The sequence below is a fragment of the Cyanistes caeruleus genome, chromosome 6 (assembly GCF_971803275.1).
Source record: "Cyanistes caeruleus chromosome 6, bCyaCae1.hap1.1, whole genome shotgun sequence".
Taxonomy (NCBI): Eukaryota; Metazoa; Chordata; class Aves; order Passeriformes; family Paridae; genus Cyanistes; species Cyanistes caeruleus.
This window is the reverse complement of record NC_141706.1, coordinates 16,319,071-16,330,158: the sequence shown is the minus strand read 5'-3', so window position 1 is coordinate 16,330,158 and position 11,088 is coordinate 16,319,071. Positions and strand designations below refer to the sequence as shown.

The following is an 11,088-nucleotide window of genomic DNA, read 5'->3' as shown; positions in this document are numbered from 1 at the left end:
AGTTTCATGAACGCTTGTGTTTCACTTACTAAAACATAGGCAGGGTGCCACTGGGAATATCAAAAGCAGGCATGTTTCTGGAATTACAGCCCTACCTCTCTGAGAACTCTGAAGTGCATGGGTTTATTTTTCTATGCAAGCATTAACCATTCACAAAAACCCATTTTGACAGAACATTCATAGCAAGAGATTCCATATCATAGTAATGTAATGTTCATATGAAGAAATGCTTGAAGCATTTAGGCACTTCATGAAATAACTGAATGAAGCACACAGCGTCACTCAAGTAATTTTTCCAAGTGACTCAAAGGTTGTAGCTCTTTCATAAAATGACTGGTGTCAGAATATGACCAACATAAATATCATTTCTCCTGCTTGTTTCAAAAATCTGCAGTAGCACACCAGAGAATCAGACCCGCACTGCGCCACATCATGACCTTGGGAACAGAAACCAAATCCTGGCCCAGGAACTATTGGTGTTTTGTTAGCCAGAGATAGTGTTCACAATAATTTAAAGCACAAATGGCTGCTAGGAAGAAGAATAGAAGGCAAGGATGATAAAAACGGGGCTGTTTCCCATGAGAAGTCTAAGAGCTGTCTATTACTCCAACAGCAACCTCAAGCTGATCAAGTTCCACAAGCACTGTTTTGTCTGGAGGATGGAATGAATTCATGTCCAACAATGCAAAACTTCCCAAGGAGTTCTTAATAAAACAACGAGGGTTTGGGGCAAAAATAAATAACAGAATAGACTACTTTTTAAGCTAAATATTGAAACAAGGACTTCTTTTCAGAGTGCTTTTCAAATATTCAAGATTTGTTTTGAAAACAGAAAAAAACCCCACTGATTTGTATGTGGTATTTACAATAAACTGATTGAGTGGCAGCAACATTATGTACACATTTGAAACTGTTGCCATTAAAAAAGGGAAATGATGAAATTTAGTTTCAAGCCTTCTCTGAAGTTATTTTTGTAATGTGAGTTAGATCCTTAGTGCATGCAATAGTGGTGGGAGGGAGAGGGGGAAGTTGCAATGTCCGTGGATGATTAGGATTCTTTTTAAAAATGCCGCCATCTGCGTTAATAAAATGTACATACTTTTGTTTTGCTTAGAAACCCTGAAAATGGCATTCATGTGGGCATATTTCATGGCTGGGGCTCTCTAAGATATGAAATAGTTTGCAAAATACTGATCCTCAGCACCATTCATCAGAGGATCCAAACATGCATTAGCTCTTCAAATTAATTGGTGTTGGGAATCTTGCTTAAAACTTCCACAGCAACACTTTCTGTGTGAGGTCTGCCGGGGAAAAAGTTTGCAGAATCATATCTCTTACTTTTCACAATTCAATAAAAGTCCTGCAGAGAATCAGGTATGAATGATCTTATATTAATTATCATGTTCAGCTTTACCTTTGAGACCTGTCACACTGGAATTTAAAATTCATCTCTAAGTATGTGATAGGGAAAAAAAAAGTTATGCATTACCTTGTGGATGTTTCCCACTGAAACACGTCCTTGTTCCTTAACTATTTAAATTGACTTCACTTGGGTTCTGTTTTTATTCTTGGGTTTACTATGTTTTAATGGTTACAGGGCTATTAAACTGTGAAATAGCTGTGACCTCCATTTTCCTTTTTTGATCTCATCCATGGAGATAACAAAAGCCGGGTCAGCTCTACTGAAAGAACGTTGACCCTGCAGAGATGCTGAATCCAGGCTCTCCGGCTCCATCTTCTGGTACAAAGGTACCTAAGAAAGCAGTACTCCCCTAGGTAATTTTACCTGCCATAATGTCTTTAATATAGTACAGGATTCCAGCAAAAATGAGATTATTCATAATGTATGACAAGATCTGAGTTGGTGCTTACTTCATTGAAAGACAATAATTTGCTCTCCTCATTTCTCACAGATTTTCCCCATTTCTTCTAATCCCCAAGATATGATGGAATTAGTCTCAAAGATGCTTCCATCTACAGGGACTAGATAAAAATAATTTTGGAATTATATTCAAGATTGAAACAGACTCAAAATAAATCTTAAAATCTTCTGGGATTCACTTACTACAGATGTCATGTAACATGCACAGAGTTTGAACAAATCATTCCAATCCGCACAGGAATAACAGAACCAACCCAAAACCAAATCCTTGACCCCTTAGAATTTAAAATTTCACAGAATTTCTATGGGTTTAGATACATAACTCACATTACAATGAACACTAAGAACAAAACTCTAGAAACCTTTTTCTTGTATATATAAATGCTGAATAATCTAAACTATTCCAGTGCTAAAACAACTCCGTTTTAAGCAAAATTTAAACTAAAACACAGGAAAAAGCAAATCACGTTGTTAAATCTGGTCCAAACCCACCTTGTTCAAGCAGTGTGTTACTTATGGTCTCTTCAAGATTAGGGAGTGCTTTAAGCTGCTGCTGTTCACACTAATACTTGCTTGAAGAACTTGAGCTCAAAAAAGCCAAAGGAGATTGCCCTCAATGCACAAACAGCTCCACTGTGCATGGCTTTCTGACACAAAAGCCAAGGAAATATTAATCCCCAGGTTTTTCAGGATCAGTAAAATTTGGGTCCTTAAAAATTGCAGTCTTGGAGATTAACTTAGGAATTTAGATTTCTGTTAGTCATTTTAAATATTTATGATGTTTAGAAGCACTTGTAACAGGCACCAGTATCACAATATTCCACTACTGCTGCAGCTTCATTTTTTTCTGATATTTATAATTATTCATGATAGGCACCAGAATCACAATATTCCAGTATTGCTGCTACTGCCAAGTTCATTTTAGCAAAGTCAAAGCACTGAACTGTGCTGAACTACACTATTTGGTTCAGAGTTTTCCAAGATGTACAGGAAGAGACTGTATCTGAAGGATAGTTCACCCCATAGTTTCAACTCTTATGTGCCTGCCCAAATGATTGTCACGTGAGCTACAGGAATGGCTGCGAGACTGAAAGAGGAAATGCAAGTGGCTCTCTTACCTGCCTCAGAAAAATTCTTTGTGCTTTGAGGTTTTTGAGTGAAGAACGGCATTGAAGATCACAAAGAGCAGTGATTACTTGATTAGTCCAGGCAGATGTCTACATATTCATTTTTCTGGAATGGAGAATACAGAGTTCTGTAATTCTAAAACTGGATTTCAAGGGGGCAAGGGAGAGCAGAGTTGGCAATATTTTCCATTTGAATAAAGCTTCCATCATTATTTCAAATTACAAAAAAATGATCATTCTTTAGTTATGGCTTCTTACTGTGTGACAATGGAAAAAGCTAGCACAGTAAACCATTTGCAATCAAAAAAATGTAACAGGGAAAACTTATGGAGAGTAACAATAAAAGCACATTAAACAATGGGTGAATGCTTCAATGGAACTTAAAGGAAGAAAGCTTTTAAAAATTTTCTTCTAACATTTACTGTACAGTCACACCAAATGTGAAGATTTTAAGTTCTAGGAAGTTTTGTTGCTCCCTGCTTTCTTCTAGTTTACTGCACAGTGCATTATTTACATAAAACAGAATTTCTTCTGTGGGAAAGGCTTGCATGGTACTTCAAAGCCTGAATAAATCAGGGACTGCAGCTTGAACTAACAAAAAAATCATCCAAAAAATTCCTTTCAATATCTGCATTGTATTACCTTATCATGCTACCTGTCTAGCTGAGTTATTCAGGTATCCACACCAGAAATGACAGACAATGTCTCTCTATGATGATGTGATGTTACTTCAAATGAAAAAAAACAATAAATAAAAATCACAGATTAATTTCCCATACAAATGATGACTCACTACTCCCAAATCCTTCCTTATAGCAGGATGCTCACTTCAGTCTGGAAGTCTTCATGTTGCAGCCTGCAGGAATCAGCTTATTTCCTGTCAAGGGCTGGAAAGCCTTACAGGAACTGGTTTTGGTTGAAGAACTTCTCCAAGGTGCTTACCTGTGGGACTTATCCAGGTAAGGGATGTTAGCTCCCTCTTCTTTGAGGTTCAGTGTCCAACCACTCCTACTGCTGGTAAGAAGAACAGAAGAAACATCTGCCCATAGCAAGGACTGCACTGGTGGGCAAAGTCCAAATTCCATCCTTCAGGGAAAAAGAAACAAAGACTGAGGAATTCATGTCTGTTCAAAATTTCATCCTTGACTACTGAAAGCATTGGAAGCACATGTGTATGTTTAAAAATGGAATTGTCCTCATTTAAGAATAAAAATAATTTCATCCCATCACCATTTTTCTTGGTCCAGTCCTGAACTGCAGATCCAAACAGCTGAGAAAGCATGGAATAGTCTGCTGGACAGCATTAAAATGAGCAACTCCTGTATCTTCCTAAGATAAGAACACAAATCACAAAGAAAGGCACTCTGAGAAAAAATTTCTTAGAGGAAGACCTCAATTATTTTCCAGCAAGGCAGGTAATATGCATTTGGCTATTTGTTAGAAAAAAAACCAAAAAACAAACCTGTTTTTATACAAGATTTTACTCATATATTAACTATCACATATTTTGCAAAACAAAAAGAGACCACAGCAAAGTAAAATCCCAATTTTTTCCTATATTTAAGCTGTGATAGTATGTCTGAAATGGGAATCCAGAGCCTCACCAGATTAATATCACCACTTGGACCAGAGAATTTGCCATATCCACTTCTTCTGGTTTCGTTCAGTTGGAGCTTCTGTTTGTACAGTGATGATGGCTCTTGAACATTCTGGGATTTAAAGTAGTCCCTGAAGAGATGGCTGACAAAAATATGATGTTACTTTCAAGATGCTTTTTAATTATTTCTACCCTCATCCAGAACCTGCAAACATCTGATCTCCTTCACTATGCTCCAAACTCATTAAAACTGGAACGCTAAATAAGAATATTCAAAATATTTTGTTTTGCATTGCTAAAGGCACCACTGCAGGTACTTGACTCATCCTTCAGACTGTAAATAAATAAATGAAGTCTAGGACAGGTCAAATAAAGACACTATGTTTTCTGTGTTTTGTTGGGGTTGGTTTTAGAAGACTTAGGAGATTTGAAACAGATCTTTTATTAAGGAATTGTTCCTAAGGGACTTGACTTACAGAAATTAATTTATACTTGGCAGTGCATTTGATTGATTGCAGTTCCTTTTTTTCAAATACAAACCAGCATTTTCACTACCAGGTGTGGTGGTTGGAAATGTTGGGACTGTAGAACACTGCAAGGCTAATTTCTCCTCCAGTCTCCATCATTTTTATGTAGCTCAGCATTTTCTCATCCTTACTGAGATCTGCTGCAAATTTAAAATACCCTAACAGGGCTGAGAGAGTATTGCAACAGTGTTTATCTAGTGTATCATTACAGTTCTTGTTACCCTAATTCCACAGTTCTGAGCAACAACTCTCATTTTATGGGCAGGTAATTGAGCTCTATGGTACATGAATTGATTTGCAGGGGAAATACATTAAAACCTGGCTGGAAAAGAAAATTATTCAGGATCTTCACTCTGATTGCCTTTTACAGCTACCACTCTAGGACCACTGAAAGAGCTTACTTTAGCTCATGTCAATGAAGCTACAATTCAGTGTTTGTCCAAAAAATGTTCACATTCTAAAATGAAGGTTACTGTGGTTTCCTGAGTTATAAAGGCAGAATTAAAGATTACTGCAGATTCTTAGATCAGGACCACTTCCCAGCTCAAGAACTATTTAGTGGGAAGAGCCAAGGCAAAAGGCAGCATTCAAGCAAGTGTTGCTGATCAAGTGAGTTATGGGTTCTACATGAAAATGTTAGCAAGGGTGATCCAGTCAGATCTCATGTCTGCCTGTGGTTCAGCACTGCAGCTGCTAACACCCAGAGCACCAGATCCAATCACTCCTGAGGAGCAGGTTTGTTCAAGCAGGCACTGTTGTTTCAGGACCAGTGAAAGACAGGACAGAGACAAAATTGATAGTACTCCCTCAGTGCAAACAGAACTTGCCCTGCGACAAATTTGCTCCTCTCTGGCCCTACTTTTAACATCCCTGCTCTCAAATTCCTATTTTTAGCAGCTTCTCATAAAAGGCATTCTTACTCAGAGAAGTGAATGTTAGAAGTGTTCATTTGAATGAAGCAAACAATTAAGCAACATCTTCCCTAAAGTGATTTTGTAAAAGTTATGGTTTAGTTTTCTTCCTAATTGCTTGGAAAAATCGGATTGGCGCAGGAAATGGGAAGGGTTGGCTAAAAGGAGTCAGCTGATGGGAAGCAGCCGGTAACTCCTGCTGCTGCTGACCTGCTGCAACTCCCAGGTAAGAGGACAAGTGCCTCATTTGTAATCAAGTCTATATAAAACACAAAAGAGGCAGAAGGACAAACCTGGTTCATAAAGGCAGCAGTCTGTGACCAAAAGCAGCAGAGTCAGCAGCCAGTGTTTCACTCCTGATGAGAGCCCACTTGCAAAAGTTCCACTTGAGTACCTGCTGCAGAGCAGAGGCTGTTCTTCATTGATGTGTCAAACCATGACAGCCATACTTCTGTTGCTATTCAAAGAACAGGGATAAACTCCGGGGTTTGTTAGGTTTTAAATAGTTTCCAATTTCAGGCCTAATAGAAGGCAAAATGGAAAATATCACATGTAATAGGACTTAAAAATAGAAATATGGAAGAACACAATGTTATACTCATGTTACCTATTACTTTTTTCAGCTGAGCAAAGTCTTCACAAACACTATAAATACATATCTTTTTCCCCCAATGAAAATAATAATAAAAAAATCTGTCTTGTAACCTGAAAGAAAAGAGATAAAACCAAAGCAAACCTGATTCTTGTAAACAGAAAATGTTGCTTAAAAGTTGAGTTTGGGGAGCATAAATATTTAATTGCCTTGAGCATGTCTTAGGAATTCACATTTACTCAAAATAGTGTCAAGAGCAAACAAAACTGCAAAACAATCTCTTTTAGTAGGAAATACCTTGTGAGAATCAAGTGTTTTCTTATCATCTTTCACTGTTTCACTTGATGTCTGAATCTTCTAACTCCAACTCCTAGAACAGCATCAGTGGGGGAGAGAGACAATGAACACTCCTTCTGTTATTTGACTGACTGCAAGGTTTTGACATGTAGAGTATTAATAAAAATAATTTATTCTCACAGGGTTTTGTCAGAATAACAAGCTGGTAGCTTTAAATATGGTTAAGAAAATTTTATGTATGTTAGGAAAAAACAAACAAAAAGAAACATTTGCAGTAGTAGGACAAAACCATCATAAAAAAGGTATATAGCAGATATACATATTTATATTCATATATATATATATCTCCAATTTCCCAAAGCATTGCTCTAAGAATTAGACAAAACTGGCTACAAAATTCAGATTTTTTAGGTTATTTATTGACTGTAAAGTGAATCCTGACTGACAATAAATATCACTGGGGAACATTAATTATTAAATATACATTGTCCAATCTTTAACAAATCAACTTTAGTAAGAACAGTTTTAAATCTAAAAATAAAAACAATTTCCAAGACACTTATTTTAAGTAATTGCACTAAGAAATAGTAAGACCTTATATATAGTTAAATGACTAGCAGCCAACTCACATCATCATAGTAAGAATAATATATATGTACTGCAATTTTAAGTGTTATGACTTCAAGAACTTGTAGTAATAACCAAGCATTACTTGCTAAATAACACAAAATTTGTCTGATTAAGTCTGTTTAAAAGAATATGCAATGGGAATAACTAAGAGCTGAAATTAATGGTGTTAGCTTGTAAAGACAGAAATTTACTTCTTACAAGTAGGAAAACATGCAATATATTCCTATACTTAACACATGTTCGTAGTACAGACATTCCTGTTAATAAATTTCAGGTTAAAATTGACAAATGTGACATGTTCTACTATATGGAATTTCTTCAAGTGACTGTTGTTCCATCGGACAACACAAACTAAAAAATGTCCTGCCTCTCAGAAATATTATTCTGTTTCTACTCTTTACTTTATTTTTTTATTTTTTTTTTCACTTTTAGAAAAACACAGATTTTTTTTTTTTTTAGTATTAGAAAAATATAGGACAAAAACAAGGCTTAAGTTTTAGATAGGGAAGAGAGAATAAGGAGATGCTTTATAAGCTGAAATATTTTTCTCTTAAAGCTATGGAGATGGACAACCATGTTCTGAAAAAAACTCCTTTAATTCATGACAGAGTATATTGGGAAGCATGGAGTGTTCAAAGTGTGGATTTTGAGTAAAAAGTAGAGTAATTGTGATACAGTGAGGCGCTGGAACAGAGTGGAGTGAAGATTTGAGGCCTTGAGGGCAATGAGAAAACTGTTTTCCTGCGAAGCTCACAGAGACAGATGAAGAGGACTCATGGCCCATACACACCTCAGAGTGATGTGAAATGGGAGGAGTGAACTCATGGCAGATTTCCGGGCAGCTGGCATCAAACAAATAGAAAACTATAACAGAAATATTTTTCTTGTGAGAAACTCCATAGATTAGCAGAAGAAGATTTCTGTTTCTATACAAACACTGATAAAGAGACTCTAGCAAGAATTGGGACTGTTTTAAACACCAAAGTTCCAAAGTCTTTTGTCTCTATCTTGTCATGTGAACAAGGGAATGCTGGGTAGTGCGGGATAAAAGGGTTTTCTGAAAGTTTATTCTGGTGTTCTTATTCTTGTAGTTTTGTGAATAAACTTTCTTTATTCCTTTTAAGTTTTAAGCCTGTTTTGCTCTTGCTCTAATCCATATCTCACAGCAAGAAATAAGTAAGTTTTCTAGTATTTTTTCAGTTACTGCTTTAAAACCACGACAACTATGTTTTCACCATCACGTCAGATCAGCTCTTGGACTCACAGCTCACCGCAGACCTCGAAACAGGAGGCAAAGATCTGCACCACTTGGCCTTTCAGAACTTCTCACCCATCTATGACCTTTCTGGGGCCAGCTTCACAAAATGAGGGGGAAGCCATTCCAAAGAACACGACCAAGGAAATCACACAGCACTCGGGATTTGTTCCAGGCATCAAATTTTTAATGGATGATGTGAAGTAACACCGAAGCAATTCCTGTCCACAGAAAAAAAGATTTCAAATGGTTTTGTCTCAAGGACAATCACTGGAGGTTGAAAGTTTCTGGGGCTGAAAGTTACATGAGGTCCTCAACACTGAGCAATCAATATCCCCACAGTCTAAACTGTGAAATTACTACCTGGGCAAGGAGAACATTTTCAGGATTTGCAACTCATCTCAAAGCCTCAGTAGAACTCAACCAGCAGAATTCCCCTGAGATGGCACTGTGCTCTGGAAGCCCTCAAATACTCACTAAAACAGACTTGACTTTCACTAGGACAGCTGCTCATGAAAATCTGGGGTAAAACCTATGGGAAGTGGCCATGTGCACGCATATTCCTTCTTCCCACAGCAGGCACAATCAAATCCTCCTTTGAATGGCCTCCAAGTTGAGCAGCACTCATTGGCACAGCCTCTTCTCCCACAGACAGGCCAGCGAGCAACACGGCAGCGCCAGCCAGGTGGGCAAGGACAAGAGAGAGCAGATGCCAACAAGGCTTGGAAGCTGGGCCAAGGGAGGTTTACGCTGGCCATTGGGAAGAACTTGTGCCCAGCGTGGGCCATCAGATACTGCAATGGCCTGACAGGGGCTGCTGGAGTCATCATTGTGGCACGGGTGCAAGGCAAGCCAGGCCGCAGCGCTCGGGCCCCGCTCTGCTGGCCATGCTTGCCGCCATGGCTCCCAGCTTGGACTCAACATTCTCTCAGGGCTCTCTGCAGCCAGGGCGTTCTGTGCTTCTGTGACATCACAGCCTCTGGGGACGGCACGCTGGCTGGCAACTGTCCCCAGCTGTTGCTGCGCCCCAGTGCCCAGGCACAGCTGCTCGCAGAGAGACGCCCAGAGCCTCGGTGCTGCTGGCAGAGCACTATGGCTGCTCATGGCTCCTCCGCGCTGCTGCAGCTTTACGTGCTGCTGCTCTTGGCCCATCCCCTCGACCCTGTGAGCAAACCTGAGCGCAGCACGGATGCCTCTCCTCTGCTTCTGGAGGATTGTCATCTGGACGAGTCGGACCCTGAGCGCATCCGGTGGGCGGCCAGGACATTCCTGCTCATCGACCTGCTCATCATAGGAATGGCCATGGGATGGTCGCTCGGAAAAAGAATTCAGAGACGCTGGCGAGAGGTGAGGAGGGGGGTGGGGGGTCAGGCAGGCGGGATGGGGCAGACCTTGAGGGCCTCTTGGGCACCCTTTGGCCAATGCCCTGCGGCAGAAGGGGCCTGAGCTCCTGGCTGGGGAATGCGGCCCAGGGGCTGAGCTCCATGGACAGCACCAAGCAGAGGCGGCAGAGCTCTGCCTGCTGCAGCCTCTTCCCCGGGCCAGCCCAGCCCAACTGGGCCCGAGTCTCTGTCTCCCAGGCCAAAGGCAGCCCCACAGGTGCCGGCCCCGCTCTGCCCCTCTGCCTCTTCCATGGGGATCCCTGTGCTTTGCCTTGCAGCGGAATCTCCAGAGCCCTTCGGGCCGTGCGGGGCCCCGCCGCCATCGAAGACAGGGCTGTCCCACGGAGCTGATGCAGCTGCTGATGGACAACCGCGACCTGATGCGGCTGCTCCTTCGCGACAGCCCTCAACCAACCACCAAGATGGCGGCAAAAGAGGGCAGTGACAGGAGACTCCGCACCTCCCCACAGCTCTGACCTCCAGCGTCGCGCTCCAGCTACAGAACCTTACGGGGAACGGGTGACCAGTGCCCAGCCCAGGCACTGCGACGTTCCCCACCTTACAAGTTAGCCACACCCCTGTTGTTGTTCGATTCCCCACCACGTTTCCCCCAAGAAGTTGACCTTTCCCTTAGTGTTCAGTTCTAAACAGTTGAAGCATTGAAGTTTCTTAGCCTTAAGATTCTTACCCCATAGTCTTCTAGTAACGTTGGATTGTAGATTTTAGAAGTAGTCAAGTGAATAAAGTTCACGTTTTCTACACGTTGCTGTGTCATTTTCTTGAGGTTGCACCTGAGACCTGGGGACTCCTTGAGAGATGGCTTTGCATGGCAGCTCCAGACTGCCTGCAATGGAGAGCCCCAGTGCCCCAGCAAGCTTTGCAAGAGCA

General features: G+C 40.6%; 1 long non-coding RNA gene across 1 annotated transcript; it reads right to left on the bottom strand.

Annotated features, from left to right (window-relative positions):
• Positions 1-3,000: 3,000 nt before the first annotated feature.
• Positions 3,001-10,640, bottom strand: LOC147652473 (uncharacterized). Its single transcript, XR_015287902.1, has 8 exons — positions 9,993-10,640; positions 8,828-9,039; positions 6,934-7,006; positions 6,338-6,565; positions 4,614-4,749; positions 4,240-4,338; positions 3,952-4,095; positions 3,001-3,115 (listed from the first exon to the last, which is right to left on the bottom strand). It is a non-coding gene; the product is annotated as an uncharacterized LOC147652473 (long non-coding RNA).
• Between the last annotated feature and the right edge of the window lie 448 nt (positions 10,641-11,088).